At 40.2% G+C, this 17,423-nt stretch overlaps 1 non-coding gene across 1 annotated transcript; it reads left to right on the forward strand.

Moving 5' to 3' along the window:
- Positions 1-12,801: 12,801 nt before the first annotated feature.
- LOC123461150 lies at positions 12,802-12,905 on the forward strand. Its single transcript, XR_006637468.1, has one exon. It is a non-coding gene; the product is annotated as a U6 spliceosomal RNA (small nuclear RNA).
- Positions 12,906-17,423: the final 4,518 nt, after the last annotated feature.

The raw sequence follows: 17,423 nt of genomic DNA on the forward strand, positions 1-17,423 counted from the left end.
CGAACCAGGGTCCTTAGGCTTCACAGACAAACGCCTTAACTGCTAAGCCATTTACCCAGCCTAGAAGTGACATTTTAATTGTTTTCCTCACTACTAATGTGACTAAATATCTTACAAGAAGCAACTTGAGAGTTTAAGGTTCCAGGGAACACAGTTCCCCGTGGCAGGGATGGCACAGGGGCAGGAGCAGGAGGTGACTGGTCCCACTGAACATATAGTTAGGGAACAGAGAGAGGTGAATTCTGGTGCTCAGCCAACTGTCTCTTTTTTATATAATCCTTAACACCTTGTCCATGGAAGGGCACTGCCCACACCTAGATAGCACCTGGCAAAAGTACAGCACACATCAAACAGGATATTGACAATGATTCACTAAAAGCATTTGCACCCCCTCATGACCACTTACATTATCCTTGCATAACTACTTCCACTTCTGTGATGTTTGAATGTAAACATCCACCATAGCCTTAGGTATCTTTGATTAATCTTCCTACTCGGACCAAAGCTGGAGGAGACTTTGGGAAATGGAGTCTTATTTTAGGAGATGCATTGTTGGAGGTGGGCTGTGGAGGTTAAGGAGCCGAGCCTACTGTGTGTTCAGAGACAGCTCACATTTGCTTTTCTCTCTCTGCTATGGGTATGATATGGCAAGACACACTACTTCCACTTTGATGAAGCTTCCAATCAAAACTGTTAGTGTGAAACAATTTCCTTCCTCCCATAAGCTGTTTTTGGTCAGGTGTTTTGTTCCAACAGAGACGGTTACTAATACGACTTCCTTCCAATCCTCACTCCCTCACTAAAATATAGCAACTGCAATCTGCTTTTCTCTTTCTATGAATTGGTCATTTAAACAATATTACATGATAGAATCATAAAATATGTGACCTTTTGGAGTTCATTTTCATTGCTAAATTCTCTGGAGTTATTGAAGGTTGTTGCACATATCCATTGTTTGTTTTATCTGTTTCTAAGTAATACCTTGCATACAGGAACCAGATACCTTCTTCAGGTGCTGTGTGGAAGGAGTTGTATGGGAAAATTTCAGGAGTCCATCAAAATTGATCTTCTGATCAAACACGTTCAGGATTCCAGAGTCTGTTCAACACAGCCTCTGCTCTCATCTTACTGCTGTCTCTCGGGGGCCAAACAGCTCTTCTCACCAGATGTGCTTTGGAAACCAGGGTTGGCTCCAGATTGCTCTCCAGTGCCCTGAAATTTTCATTTTTGTGGGAAGAACAATGAAAGTGTGATCATTGGGTGGCATAGTAATTGCAATGCTAGTTTTATAAAAAACTTGCAAACTGTTTCCCAGAATGGTTGTACCTCTTCCACATCATCACTAGAAGTGCATGAGCAACCCAGCATCTCAGGATCATCACCCACTAAAAGGCGGTACTTAGCAAAAGAAAGCATGTCGCAGTAATATTCCCCATGCTTGTGTGGACTCTTGCCCCCCCCCCATCAAGAGGTCAGCCTATTTCCTTTGCCCTCCACCTCAGTACCTTTTGGAGGATGCTTTGATGAGTAGAGTGTAGTAGAAGTGGCCACATAACTTCTGAGGCTAAGTCATAATAATATGTGGTCTTCACTTGGACCTGTCTCAGGCTATCTACTCTAGAATCTCAGAGAAAGTGTTGTTCCTTTTCCCGAACTGTTGCTGACAATTTCCATACCTATATACAATATACCATAATCATAATCCCATTCTGCCACTCTGTCTTTTTCCACTCTCCTGTCACCCCTCCAGTGAATTCCTTCTTCTTTCCAACTAGTCTCTCTTCTATTTTAATTTTATAATTTTCCCTCCTATTATGTAGGTCTTCTTCAGGTTGCATCTGCCACTGTAAAGTTATCAATATCATGGCCACTTTGTGTCTTGAAGACAGTATTGCAAAGCACTCCTCCATTTCCTTTGGCACATTCTTTCTGCAACTTCTTCTGCAATGGTCCCTGAACCTCAGACAGTGTGATAGATATGTCTAACTCCATGCTGAACACTTTATTGTCACTTCTTAGCACTTTGCATAGTTGTGGATCCACCACAACAGTCACCACCATCAGGAAAGAGAAATTTCTCTAACCTAGAGTGATAGTAGCTTTAATGTATTGACATAAATATAAGTATTTAGAGAGCAGTTTTGTGGATATAATATGTCCATTTAGCTAGAAAACAGTATTAGTTTCCCTCCTAGGGCTTATGACCTCTCAGGCATAGATTTTTGACTAGGTTTTCAGTTCCAGGCATGAAGAATGCTTCTGAGGGAGAATACGTCTCTTAAAGGATCCTCATGTTAAACATATTCTCTTAATTTCAGAAAACCCTCACCAAAGTCCACAGAGAGTGACTGAACTTTGGATAGTACTGAACTCTGCACATTGCTGTATATTTTTATATGACAACCAAGACAGCTACTAAATAACTAATGGGTTGAGAATGTATAGAGCATTGATATGCTGGATGAAGAGGTGATGGTGGAATTAGATAGCTCAATAAGTTGTCACACAATTCAGAACAGTGTCTGCTTTAAATCTTGTGAATTATCTATTTGCTAAAGTCTTTGGTTAACAATTTTGGACTAAAATTGGCCACAGCTAATTGAAAGCATGAGAGTTGGCACTGCTAGCAAGAGGGGTACCACCACCACGGACTCCTTATCTGTTCTCTCCTAAGATCTGCGGGGATGAATCGTGTGAGACTTGAGAGCCATGTACATTTGTGAAAACTCCTGATTTACAGATTTATTCTAAGCCTCTTCCTGCATCATTGTCACCTCTATGACCATTACCTGAGATCAGAGGGTAGGGAATAATCCCAAGAAGTGTGAAGCTGGAAACACAGAGAAATGTCAATGAAGAAGCAGAATTCTTACAAATAAGACAAGTTATTTTATTCTTTTTTTCTTAAAGAACCTGATGTACTTATCACTGTCACCAGTTCTTTTAAAAAATTATTTTTATTTATTTGAGACAAAGCAAGAGAGAGAGAGAAAGAGGCAGATGGAGAGAGAGAGAGAGAATGGACACACCAGGGCCTGCAGCTGCTACAAATGAACTCCAGACATATGGCTTACGTGGGTCCTAGGGAATCAAACCTGCATCGTTTGGTTTTGTAGGCAAGCACCTTAACTGCTAAGCCAACTCTCTAGCCCACAAATCATTTCATATTCCACAAAATTCTATTATACAAGATCCACTTCTGGTTGTCTCTGAGGACGCCATTTTGTCCTTGATCATAATTTGCTATGTCGAGGAGGCACTGAGGAAAGCAGGAAGGATGCTGCCCTTGGGAGAGTTTTTCAGAGTGTATTTTATAGACGTGTTATGATCAAATGTGGGGGAAAGTTTCTATGGCCTAAAATGTTTAAGTAACTCTAAAATATGCTTCCAATGCTATATTCTTCACGGATGTTTATGTTGCTTGCTATTCCCAGTGTTTCTCACAATTATTTCAAGAATGAAAATTGTTTAAGCAAAAGTCTACAAATTCTACTTGAAACACATTTTGGAAGATAATGAGCTGGTTTCCAGACCACACTCAGAAATGATATGGTTACCAAGGATACCAAATAAATTATCTCCACATTTGGTAGTATCTCAACCATTTATTATGCACATAGATTTTCTAGATTAAGGCTTCAGACAAAACACTCTGACAGTGACTTGACTCTAATTCATGATGTGTGGTCTTAGCTGAAAGACTCAAAGTCAGGGGGATGGAATCACCTTAAGGGCACTCACTCATGCCTGTGGCAAATAAGACCAATTGCAGTAATGGCCTCAGCAGCCCACCCTTTGCACTGTGACTTGTAACAACTCCTAACCAACCAAAGGTTGGTCTTAAACAATGCAGTCTGACAGGAGTTGTACTATGCCATCTCCAAACTTGAGTTGAAGAGGCAAACTCTATAGGGCACAGACTTTGTCTGCTATACCCAATACTCCACCAGCTTGTGTATGTACATGTGAAAACCAGAAGTCCATATTATGTGGCTCCTTAGATGATCTCCACCTTCTGTTTTGAGACAGGATATCTCACCAAACCCAGAACTCATCAATTCTACTAGACTATATACCCAGCAAGCTCCAGGTATCTTCCTGTCTCTTGCCTTCCCAGGACTGGGATGACAGGCACAAACTGCCATACCTACCTTTTTATGAGGAAGAGAGAGAGAGAACAAAACAGAAAGGAGAACTAGTGCACCAGAGCCCCAGCCACTGCAATCAAACTCCAGATGTGTGTGCCACCTTGTGTGCAAGTATGACCTTGTGTGCATGAGTGACATGAGCATGCATCACCTTGTACATCTGGCTTACGTGGGTTCTGGGGAGTCAAACCTGTATCTTTAGGCTTTGCGTGCAAGTGCCTTAACTGCTAAGCCATCTCCCTCTCCATACCCACACCTAGGTTTTAAAGTGAGAACTAGAGCTCCAAATACAAGTCCTCATGCTCCCACAGCAAGTACTATTCAAGCTGACCCATCTCAGCAACTCCCATGGGCACAGTTTTGTCCTAAAACCCAAGATTCATGGGTAGCACAGTGGCTGAGCTTATGAATCCCATGAGGATTACTCAAAGCTTCCAGGAGATGACACTTAAGGGCAAAGTGGGAACTAGCCAGGTCACAAGAATCTCACAAGTCAGGTGAGTGCAGAAGATAAAGCACACAGGTAAGCAAAATGTTCTAGACATATGATGAAAAGCAAAAAGCATGAAAGCCAAGCTGCTCAAGTTGCCAGGAAGCAGGTACTAAAGGAAACAGAGGCTGGCCATGGTACACTCCAAGGCCAGTGATCCTTCAGACCTCTACTTGCTGAGGGTATCCTGCCTACTCTCTTGCCACAGTTGATGTTTGCTGCTCTGACTCTCTGTGCTATGCCCTATCTTTGTCTCTCATTGCCATTCTCTCAGTAAATGGGAAGTGTGGTAGGACTTTTCATATCACAAGGTCCAACATCCTCAGATCCAGCCAACTATAGGTCAAATATTTTTTGTTTTCTTAATATCTTTATTTTATCATACTGCACTACATAGGGTCATTTCTGTGCATTATATAATGACTTGACCATATTCCCTCTGTGACAGTTTGAATCAGATGCCCCCTACCCATAAGTCATGTGCTTGATCCCCAGCTGGTGGCAGTTTGGGAAGTAGAGCTTTGTTGGATGTGTTGTGTTGCTTCAGATGAACTTTGGGGGTTATATCCAGACCTTCCCCCCTCGCCAGAGTTCAGCTTATTCTCTTGCTGCTGTTTTCCACCTACTAGGACAGAAGAGAAATCCATCCTCTGCTTGTGCTATGTTTTCTTCTGCCATCATGCAGTTTCCCCTTGAGAGCTTAAGCCAAAATAAACCCTGTCCTCCCATCAGTTGCTTTTGATGAGGTGTTTTGTCCAAGCAACATGAAATAATTACAACATCCTCCAAAACCCACTAATCTCACCCTTGTGAGACCCTCCTCCTCTCAATAGTCCCCTTTGTTGCACAGTCAGTTTCAGTTCTACTTTAACACATAATAAACCATATGATTTATTTAGTGAATCTCTAAAATCTAGGGCCCACAAATGACATAAAACATGAAATGTTTTTCTTACTGAGAGTGACTTGATTCTCTTAAAATGATTATCTCCAGTTAAATCCATTTTCTTGGGAACAACATAATTCCATTATTTTGAACAAATAATTTTCTCTCTAAGCCACAAAATATTTAGGTTAATTTTTGAACTTGTACAGACTCCTTTGCTTGTCTTGGATTTTACAGATAATCTTTAAAAAGATAGACAAGGATGTTTGCACACAATATATATGTGTGTGTATATATATATATATATATATATATATATATATATATATATATATATATATATATATGACAAGTTTCTGGGTTACGGATATCCAAGGAGATCTTTGACCAATTCCCCCAAATAATGGGAAATAACTATACTTGACAATATATGAGCAATGAGGTTCCAGATTTGTTTTCCTTTCTTTGGCATCTCTGTCCCATAGCTATAACAATAACAGTTAATGGAAAGGTTAACTCATTTCAACAAACATTTGTTTTCAGTGACATTGAATGCGAGGCAGTGTGCCCTCTCCCATCATGTGGAGTGAGACGGATTACACAAGGAAGGCTAACCTAACATCCTATAATGTATACCCAACTAAGGCTGAATGTCCACACCCAACATAACTGCCATTCTCCAAAGTCAGGAAGGCTGTGATTACAGAGACACCTATACCAGCAGCTTGTCTTCCATTTCCTAGATTCATATCCTGGTTCAACCATTGTCTAGCACTCTGATACCCTAACAACCCGTTCAGACTTAAGTTCTCATTTTTCATCGTGTTGTTTTCTACATTTACAAAATCAGATTACTAACTGCACTTTGGATCTTTTTTTCTGACAAATCAACAAGATCAATTATGTTCCAGATGTATCACTATATGCAGACAGAACGAACCTACTTCAGTCTAACTGAGAACACTGTATTAGAATGAAGATAATGTATTAGTGAAACATCCCAACTTAGAGAACACTGTCAGGAAACAGAAAATCAGGTCAAGACTGGCATGTGATCAGGTTGGTGGGAGACATGTTGGAACCTTTTAGATTGACAACCAGAGCAAAATGGGCTTGCATTTAAATAGCCAGTAGGTACCTTGAATGTATGAGAACATGAGTTACACACTTATAGTGGGCTGGTGCAGGACCAACATGTGCTGGTGGAGACTAAGATATATTACAACAGACAGACAAAAAGTGCATGGAGGCAGGTTGGCACTGAACCTCAAGGCTTAACAGAATAGGCTCTAAAGCACTCCAAGACTTTATGATGTGGGGATGGGAATGTTCTAGTCTGCATTATCCAATATGATAGCTACCATCACTAAGTAAGGGACAAGTAAAACATAAGTACTGATTTTTACGATATTTTGTATCAATTAACTTCAATTTAAATAGCCACTTATGTTCAGCAATTACTATACTGGATAACATAATTTTGTATTTTCCATTGTCTAAATGCTTGCTTAATAATGGTTTGACTTTAGGAAGCTTATTCAGCCTTGACAAATATTGTTTTCTGGTAAGACCACATTGCTAAAGACACCACATTCTTAGACTGCAGGACACCAAGTAATCAAGCTGGATCTAATCTGGAAGCCTTCTCTCTATTGCCTAATTGTACTGGCAAGTGCTTTGAAGTCTTCTGGGAAAGAAAAATAATCAGTTATCTTAACCAGAAGTGGATTATGCAAGCTTTACAGATGGTCAGGCAGGCCAAATGTGCCATCTGATGCAATGGTGGCATGTCTGTTATGGGAGAAACCAAATGCTCTCCAATTGGATTTGAGGTCCTCTTCATAGGAGGGAATCTATGCTTGGTGCTGAAAACCTGGTCAAAAGATTGATAGGGGCTGGAGAAATGGCTTAGCAGTTAAGGCACTTGCCTGCAAAGCCAAAGGACCTCAGTTCAATTCCCCAGTACCCACATAAACCAGATGCATAAGTGGCACATGCATCTGAAGTTCATTTGCAGTGTCTGGAAGCCCTGGTTCACTCATTCTCTCTCTCTCTCTCTCTCTTCCCCCCCCCCACCTTCCTCCTTCTTTCTCTTTTCTTTTGTTAATTTTTTAATTTATTCACAAGCAGAGAAAGACAGAGACTGACACAGTAAAAGAGAAAATGGGCATGTCAGAGCCTTTAGCCACTGCAAATGAACTCCAGATGTATGCACTACTTTGTGCATCTGGCATTACATGGGGAATCAAACTAAGGCTGTTACACTTTGTGGGCAAGTGCTTTAACAACTGAGCAACCTCTCCAGCCCTAGAAAAATAGTTTCAAAGTTATTCAAAGGCTAATGTTATCTACCATGTAGCAACTACATAAAATACAGTTCAATAAATGAGTTACTTTTATGTCAAGCATTCATAACTTTGTAGAAATATTGATTATGACATTGTCTTCCAAGATAAACCAATGAGGCAAGGGATACAGATTTCAGCATACGAATCTCGTTATGTACAAGGCAGAAAGTGTAAGTGCATCACCTGAAGGGAAGAGGCAGGTGTCACCACCAGGCTTCTTTTCCGTGGGTTAGGGGAAGGGAACTCAGGTCCTCATGTTTGAAAGGCAAACATTTATCAAACAAGCTATATCTCCAACTCTGCTTCTGGGGAAACATTTAATTCGTTGTCTCCTTATCTCTCTCTGTTGAACTACCTACCAGTTCTCTCACAGGAGAACATGGTTACTCATCTTGACAATTTGAACCTGCTGACATGGGTCCATTTCACTTTTCAACACTGAGCCCAATGAAACCAATTCAGAAGTAATCTACAGCTCTCAGCCTTCAATTTGAAATATTTTGTGGAAATTCAGTGACATAGAGAAAAAGGCCAGCAATTAAAAACAAAAACAAAAAAAAAAATCTTTTAAAAAGGAAGAAAATCAAGCCAGACATGGTTGTACATGACTTTAATCCCAGCAACTTGAGAGGCAGAGGTAGGAGGATTGCCACAAGTTTGAGGCCAGCCCTAGACTGCATAGTGAATTTCAGGTCAACCGGGGCTACAGCAAGACCCAACTTCCAAAAACAAACTAAAGCACAAAAACAACCTATTGGACTCTGCCAATCCAGAACACACATATATTCTGACCACAAGAGCAATCACCCTAAGCTTACCTGTGGGCCTGTAGTTACTGGCCTTGATGTCTGCAAAACTATGATCAGTACTTGTTATGTGTGTATGTTTTTCCTGAGTCAAGAGCCCAACTGGACCACTGAGGAAAAGCTCTCTCTCAGACTCACCTGAGCTTGAGGGTAAAGCCCACCACAACAAGGTTACAAATAGACCCTTACCAGGTGGACAAAGCTTCTGGTTGGCTGCTCACCTTTCCTGAACTTCTAGGGTTCTGCTCTGGTAAGGCCCCTCATCTTATCCCGGTGAATTGAGATGGGAGAGACCCCGACCCCTGCTCCCACATGGGCTCTCTATCTCCTCCTGCCTTCCACATGGCAAGAGCCCCCTGAATTTGCTCCTCTTTCTTTCTCAGTGTAATAAAGTCTCTCTAAGTCTTACCCTCTTGTCTATGGATTTAATTCTTTAAATTCATAAGACAAGAATCCAGGGTACCCTAAGTTTTCTGGTGCACTGGTGTACTGGCAAGGAACCCCAAAACTCCTGTTCCATGGTGAAGAGGTAGGGTGAGGTTGTTCAGGCTCAAGGGGAGCCTGCCAAAATTCTAAGAATCAGGAAGTGACAAAAACAAAGGGGAGGGGGGCTGGAGAGATGGCTTAGCTGTTAAACGCTTGCCTGTGAAGCCTAAGGACCCCGGTTCGAGGCTCGGTTCCCCAGGTCCCACGTTAGCCAGATGCACAAGGGGGCGCACGCGTCTGGAGTTCGTTTGCAGAGGCTGGAAGCCCTGGCGCACCCATTCTCTCTCTCTCCCTTTATCTGTCCTTCTCTCTGTGTCTGTCACTCTCAAATAAATAAATAAATTTAAAAAAAAAACAAAAACAAAAACAAAGGGGAGGGCTGGTGGTCAGCCCTTATCCTGATGAGTCAGAAGCCACTGTCTTGATGAGTCAGTTTTTCCCTGACTGGAGTTGCTCTACTGTTGCATTAGTTCAGATATTAGGGTAAATAGATGCTAACCTCTCCTTGAGATCTGTGACAGTCTGTAATATAAGGTGTCTGACGCCTAATCACTCTCAATTCGACCACATTCCTCTCCTTCCTTTCCTGGCCACTCATGCTGTGCACCTGAATGTTTTTAACTTAAAGGATTTTTCTATCAGGTAATGTGTCAGATTTTATATTGAAGGTTATTAGAGAAAAGGCAAAATTCGTTCTAAAGGAAAATTTTCTGGGACAAAATTATTTCATAAAGCAAGAGTAACTTGCCAAGTAAAAATAACTATCCCATTTAACAGTGATAAGCATTGTTTCATGAACACATATAAAATAACCCATAACACTTACATTCTTACATTCTTACAGAAATGGCTTCTGCTTCCTTAGTTCCTTGAGATAAAAAGGACAATTTTTGTTAGTTTTGTCCCCAGAATGTAAGTCAATGCTTAGTTGAAAATTATTTGTTAAATGAATGAGTGAATAAAGGAATTAATGCAGGAGTGAAGGGTCAGAGCTGAAAGCAGCCTCTGCTCAGAGATAAACATTGAGAGTGAAGGTGTCGTCTTGGTGGAAGACAGCTTGGATGTCCTCTGTTGTCTTCATTCATAAACTCTTCTTATTCAAGACTTATGAAAACCAGTCAAATTTGTGTGCTACAAGGAAGCCTCTTGATGCTCTGAGAGGTTTAGTGAACATTCATTAAGTTCTTTCCATAACAACTCTTTGTCGATACTTTAAAATTTGTTTTAATATTTATTTATTTGAAAGAGATAGAGAGAGAATGGGTATGCCAGGGCCCCTAGCCGCTGCAATGAACCCCAGACGCATGCACCACCTTGTGCACATGCCTTAAACGAGTAGTGGGGAATCAAGCCTGGGTCACTGGGCTTTGCAGGCAAGTGCCTTAACTGCTAAGCTAGCTTCAGCCCAGCAACTCTTTTTGAAAGGTCATTGACCTTAAGTATGTTCCAGATGAACTAGAGAAAGGAGACAAAGATGGAAAGAAAATGTAGAAAAGAAGTTGTTTAATGGCACTGCAACAAAAGAAAAATAGCAAAGGCCTCAAAAAGTACTACATATGATCCAGCAAAAGAAGTGTGGTTTGAGCATTGGAGGATTTTATGGAGGAAGAAACTAGTCCCCTTGTTCTCTCCAGAGACACATCGGTAGCTTTCACATCTGATAAGCAAAGAGGCTTTCAGGATCTGGAACTAGAGGAACTGCATTCATTTTCACCTTCATTGTTTGGAAATTTTCAATAACAGATTTAGAACAAGGTTTATGGGATTAAGCTTTACTCTGTTTTAATGGTCCATCTTTTTTTTTTTGTTTTTGTTTTTTTTTTTTTTTGGTTTTTCGAGGTAGGGTCTCACTTTGGTCCAGGCTGACCTGGAATTAACTCTGTAGTCTCAGGGTGGCCTTGAACTCATGGCGATCCTCCTACCTCTGCCTCCCGAGTGCTGGGATTAAAGGCGTGTGCCACCACGTCCAGCTTAATGGTCCATCTTTAAGCAAAAAGAGTTCAAGTCTTCAAGTCCAAAACGAAGTATTATTACTGGACCTTGTTTTTGTTTTTGTTTTTTTTTTCTTGAGAAATTTCACATAGGCTCACTACTCCCTGGTGGCAGCTAAGTTTCCTCTTTACCTGGGCCTGCTGCAACTCTGGAAACTCCCTATGGTCACAAGAGCTTTCAGAGGTTGAGAGCACTAATGTTTAGTCTTCATGGGGTATTTGCTTTTGCAGTAACATTGTAAATACTTGATATCCTTACATGTTAAATGAGTAATACTAAATCTCACAATGTGAAGTTCTTCAAGAATTAGATGAAAGAATATAAAAGTGAAAATTTTGTATGTTTTGTGGTAAGAACATTTAACAAGAAATCTACCCTCAATTTTTAAGTGCCAAATACACCCTTGCTGGCACTATACTCTATAGCAAACTCCAGAACTAATTCTTATTGCATAACAAAGGCAATATACTATCTTAGTGCATTTTATATTGTCATAACAGAATACCTGACATTGGGTAGTGTATAAAGAACAGAGGTTCACTTGGCTCACAGCTTTGAAGACAGAAAGATTGGGTAACATTTTCTGTTCAGCCTTGGGTTTAGATCTGCTAGGGATGTTAACAAGGTTATGTGTGATAACAGCAAGCATGAAGAAGGAACCAAGCACATTGGGTGGACTTGCTTCCTTACAACATGCCCTCAAGGTAACTAATCCTCTAGAACTAATCCACTCATGATGGTCATTAATCCCTTTCTGAGTGTGGTGATCACATGAACAAATTCTCTCTCTTAAAGATCTTACATTGCATTGATTTTTCCCTGGGGAGATATCTTGATTACATCAAAGTTCCACTTTGTGAACCAATGAGTTTGTTGGGATTGCTGGCAGGAGTACAGAGGAGTGACCTTCAGGAGCGTGGGTGGTTCAGAAGCAGCCCAGCGTAGGGGATGAGGCATGGGAGCCACAGGGCTCACAGCACAACTAGGAGAGTCTCTTCTCCCAAGGGATTCTCATTCCTTATACTACACTGGGGAGGGAGAAGCCATGGGAATCATGAGTTTCAGGAACTTCTTGAAACTTGTGAGGTGTTTATATCCTGAGTTCTGTCCACGTCCTGAGCTTTAATGAGTTTGCAGAAGTTATATTTCAGTTTAGAATGTCCTAACCAACCCTCCCTCTAGGATGAAATGTTTCAACCAAAGAAAAATCCTATGAAACATCCATCCAAATGCCTCAATAGCGTGAAATATGGAGTTAAGCTTTGTGGTAGTTTGAATGGATGCCTCCCAATCAATTCAGGAGTTTTATTAAAGTTTGTAACTTGGTGTTACTGGGCGTGGATCACAAGTTCCAGCCCTAATATGTGGGGGTGGACCCAGAATTGCAATCAAAAGAGACACAACGTGCTGGGTTCAGCCTGGTGTTCCTGAAGTATGCTTGCTTATGGTGTTGGAGGTGGTTGTTTTCTCTCTCAGCATGGACCTGTGGAAGGAGACCAACTTCTTCTGCCATTATAGAACTTTCAGTAAATCCCATCCTCCATAACTGTACCTGGTTTGAAAGTTCATCCCAGCAACTAAAGCTGACTGACCAAGCGTCAACATGAACTTTGGTTGGGAACAACCATCTTAAAAAAGGTTTCGAGTGCTCACTTTGGCAGCACATATACTAAAACTGGAACAATACAGAGATTAGCATGGCCCTTGTGCAAGGCTGCCATGCAAATTTGTGAAGCGTTCCATATTTTCAATGAAAAAAAAAAAAGGACTCGAACAGTTCTTTATTTCTCTCTACTCCTAGCTTCTAATAATTAATATATTTTTTGTTTCTACAAGTTCATTTACTATTTTGTTTTTTGTTTTGTTTTTCAAGGTAGGGTCTCACTCTAGCCCAGGCTGACCTGGAATACACTATGTAGTAGCCTCAGGGTGGCCTCGAACTCACAGTGATCCTCCTACCTCTACCTCCCGAGTGCTGGGGCTAAAGGCGTGCATCACCACGCCCTGGCAAGGTGTGCGCCACCAGGCCTGGCTACAAGTTCATCTACTCTTGATACCACTTGTGAAGTAATATATCATTTGATTTTCTTGTGCATATTTCACTAATAAATTGGTAATGATGAAATTTGATTAGTTTCTTTTAGCATAAATCCTCTAGTTTCATACATATTGCCCAAAATGACAGGAATTCCTTCTTCTTAAGGGTGGATAGTATTCTACTGTATTAAGTTGAGCATCTATATAATCTGAAAAACTTAAATCTGAAATGTTCCAAAATTCAACTTTTAAGTGCTAACACACCTTTGACAACACACCTTGCCTTGTGTCGTGGGTCATGTCAAAACACAAGTGTACTGGAAATATTATATGAAATGACCGTTAGGCTATGTGTTTAAAATGTGCTTGAAAGGCAAATGAATTTTGTATTTAGGCCTGAGTCCCATCCCTAAGATATTTTGTATATATACACATTGGCAAATATTCCTAAGCTCTGCCCTCAAGACCACTGAAATCACAGTACTCCTGTCCCAAGGATTTCAGACACGGGGTACTCAACCTGCATAAGTACAGGACTGACACCAGTCAATGGCATATGGTAAGTTCTGTATGAAAATTTTCGCTGCTATTATTATTGCTATGATCACTTCAGAAAGAGCATTAGAAGCAAACTTGTTTTGTATTTATTCTTCTTTACATAGCAACACTGTTTCCTCCTGGTGTTCAAAGCATTCATGTGAAAATCACTTTCTTTTCTCTGTGCTCAGTAGGCAGAGTTGGTTTTGCTTCTCGCGCCTTTTTCATGTCAGAATACCCCTCACAATTTCTCTGCCATTGTCTTAGGCTCTGTTTCAGCTCTTACCATTATTCATCTGAAATACTACAGGTGATTTTTAGCAAGTTGTTTTTCCTATCTCCTCTTTTCTTTCAAAATTGTCCTTTGGCATTGAAAAGACTGCCCAGTGGTTAGAAGCACTTGCTTGCAAAGCCTGAAGGCCAAGGTTTGATTCCATAGTACCCATGAAAGCTAGATACACAAAATGATACATACATCTAGAGTTCCTTTTTAATGACAAGCAGCCCTAATATGCCTATGCTCTCTCTGTCTCTTAAATAAATAAACAGGCTGGCGTGGTGGCGCACACCTTCAATCCCAGCACTCAGGAGGCAAAGGTAGGAGGATCACCGTGAGTTTGAGGCCACCCTGAAACTACATAGTGAATTCCAGGTCAGTCTGGGCTAGAGTATGACCCTACCTCAAATAATAATAATAAATAGAAATATTTTAAGATAAAATAAAATTGCCCTGTAGCAGAAACTACAGTGGTAGTAAAAATAGTGATGGCAATGATGATGGTTATACTAAACAGTGGTTATAGTCATTATATTATTCAACTATGAAAGTTGAGGAATCAGATGCACTCACTCATTATTGTATTAAAGTTGAGTTCTTGGGGGCTGGAGAACTTCTCCAAAACACATAGCTGGCAGTTTTAGGAACCCAAGGGTGAGTCTGATACCAGTACCTTCACTCCAGCCTCAGTTAGCTGTGAGCTCCTTGTTTCTGGCCTTCCATATCCGATTTCCTACCAGCCAAAGTATGTCTGCACAATGCTTACAAAGGCCTCATCAGCTCAGGCAGGATGTCTGCCTCAGATTTATATCTTAATCATTGCTTAATTATCCATATGCTGCATTTTTATTCTTCAACAAGACCATAGTGCTTGTGATTTCCAAAAAGCTTCATGGTGTTTTACTCCTCCCTGTCTTTGCAAAAGTTCTTTTCTGTTCTTTTTATAGCTATACAATATAAGAAATAATGAAATTCTGTAATTTGCAGCAACATGTATGGAATGGGAGGACATTATGTTATGTAAAATAAGCCAAGCACAGACAAAAAATATTGCATATTATTACTCATATGGAGATGCCAGAGAAGTTGATTTCATAGAAATTGAGTGTAGAACAGGGATTATCAGAGCCTGGGACAGGTAAGAATAGTGAAGGATGAAGAGATGCTACAAAAATAAAGTCAAATAGGAGGAAGAAGTTATGGTATTCTATAGCAAAGTAGGGTTTGGGTAAAAATAGTTAGTAATTATTCACAGTATATTTCAAACTAAAATAAAGAATTTTGATTTTTCCTAACATAAGGAAGGAAATGTTATATTTGAGGTGGTAGTTTGCTAATTTCTTCACTGAAATTAGAATACATTATAAATGTGATTCAGTGTGTCATATTATATGCATAAATATGTATAATTACTACTTGACAAATAAAAATAATAAAGAGAGGGATAGAGGGATGGCTTAGGTGATAAAGTGCTTGTTGGGCAAGCATGAGGAACTGAAGTTGGATTCCCCAGCACCCATGTAAAGTACAGGATATGGAAGCAGGCACCTGTAATCCCAGGGCTGAGGAGGCAAAAAAATGGAAGATCACCAAGACTTGCTATCTAGGTTGTGTAGCTGAACCAGTGAGATCTGTATTCAGTGAGAAATTTTGTCTCATAAAAACAGGAGGTGGTGAAATGATAGAGGAGGATACCTGACCTTGTCATCTGGCTCCACACGAGCATCACACACAAGCACATGCACATACACATACATATGTACACATACACACATGCCACACACATAGGCACATGAAAATAATAACAAATATTTCATTCTATATGAGATATTTGAAGGCAGCTGTGTCGTCTTAAAAAGTTGAATGTATTGCATATACATCTACACCACTAAGCAAGCAAAGCAGAACTGACGTAAAGCTGGCAGGAAGGCGACAAGTCTGTGAAGGAGTGTATGCTAGCTGGAAATACAGTAGTACAAAGAAACGTTAACTTTATCCTAAGAGCAAATGACATGGGAGGAAGAAGAAAAATTAAAGCCTATAGCATAATGGTATAATCTCAGGAGAATTAAGGCAAATAAACTTGGAAAAATTTTTGTCACATCATATTATTATCAGCCATTAGCATTCTAAAATTGAACACTAGGGCTGGAGAGATGGCTTAGCAGTTACGGCACTTGCCTGCAAAGCCTAAGGACCTATGTTCAACTCCCTAGATCCCACAGATGCACCATGTGATCCATGCACAAGGTCATGCATGCACACAAGGTGGCACCTGCATCTGGGGTTTGACTGCAGTGGCCAGAGGCCCTGGTGTGCCAATTCCCTCTCTCTCTCATAAAAATCATTTAAAAATAAATAAATATAGTTGAACACTGAAAAGCATAACCTTGTTAAAATGCATATGTGATATGCATGTAGAACTGACAAGGGCTGAAAGAAAGAATGTGGGTAATGGAAGACAGGATGGGGAAGAGATAGGAGGATGGGAGACAATATAGTCAAAGTACATGATACAGTTATATGAAAATGTCTCTTTTCTGTTTATTTTTATTTATTTATTTATTGTGACAGTGACAGATGAATAAAAAGGCAGGGAGAAACATAGAGAGAGAAAGAATGGGCATGCCAGGGTCTCCAGCCACTGCAAACAAACTCCAGACACGTGCGCCCCCTTCTGCATCTAGCTAACATGGGTCCTGGGGAATCAAGCCTCGAACCAGGGTCCTTAGGCTTCACAGGCAAGCGCTTAACCACTAAGCCATCTGTCCAGCCCCAAAATGTCTTTATGATACCCATCACTATGCACAGTGAATGTGTACCAATAAAATGTACACTTAACATAAATAGCTTCCAAGTTATATATATGTGAAACATATATATATATACATATATATATATATATTCTACCTATCATCTATCTAGCCACCATCTAATTTTTGTAGCAATATGCTGAAATAACCAGACCTGTAAACATAAATAACAAATCCTCTAATAATTGTCCTTATGGTCTGTGTTCTGCTTTAGGAGATAAAAGAGGTAAAGATGACTAAACTGTATCTACCAGATCAGCCAGAAGTGAATGCTTGTAGACAGGATTTCTGTTTGTTTGGAACAGCCAAGCCAATTTCTTAAAAGAAATTTTCCATATAGAATTCCTTGCCTCATTCTTCCTTTCACAAACTAATGATATTGTTTTCTCTGATTCTTTGCCTAGACTGGGAAAATATTTTAAACAAAAATGTTTAACGAAAAACATTAAAATATAAAAATTATGCACAACAATGAGGTGTAATAGAGTATTTCCATATATTTATACATTCTATAATCCTTAAATGAGATTAAAACTTGGGGCTGTGTTGATGGATGAGCTGCTAATGGTGTGTGATTGCAAAGAGTCTGGGTTTGATTCCCTA

The sequence above is a fragment of the Jaculus jaculus genome, chromosome 5 (assembly GCF_020740685.1).
Source record: "Jaculus jaculus isolate mJacJac1 chromosome 5, mJacJac1.mat.Y.cur, whole genome shotgun sequence".
Classification (NCBI taxonomy): domain Eukaryota; kingdom Metazoa; phylum Chordata; class Mammalia; order Rodentia; family Dipodidae; genus Jaculus; species Jaculus jaculus.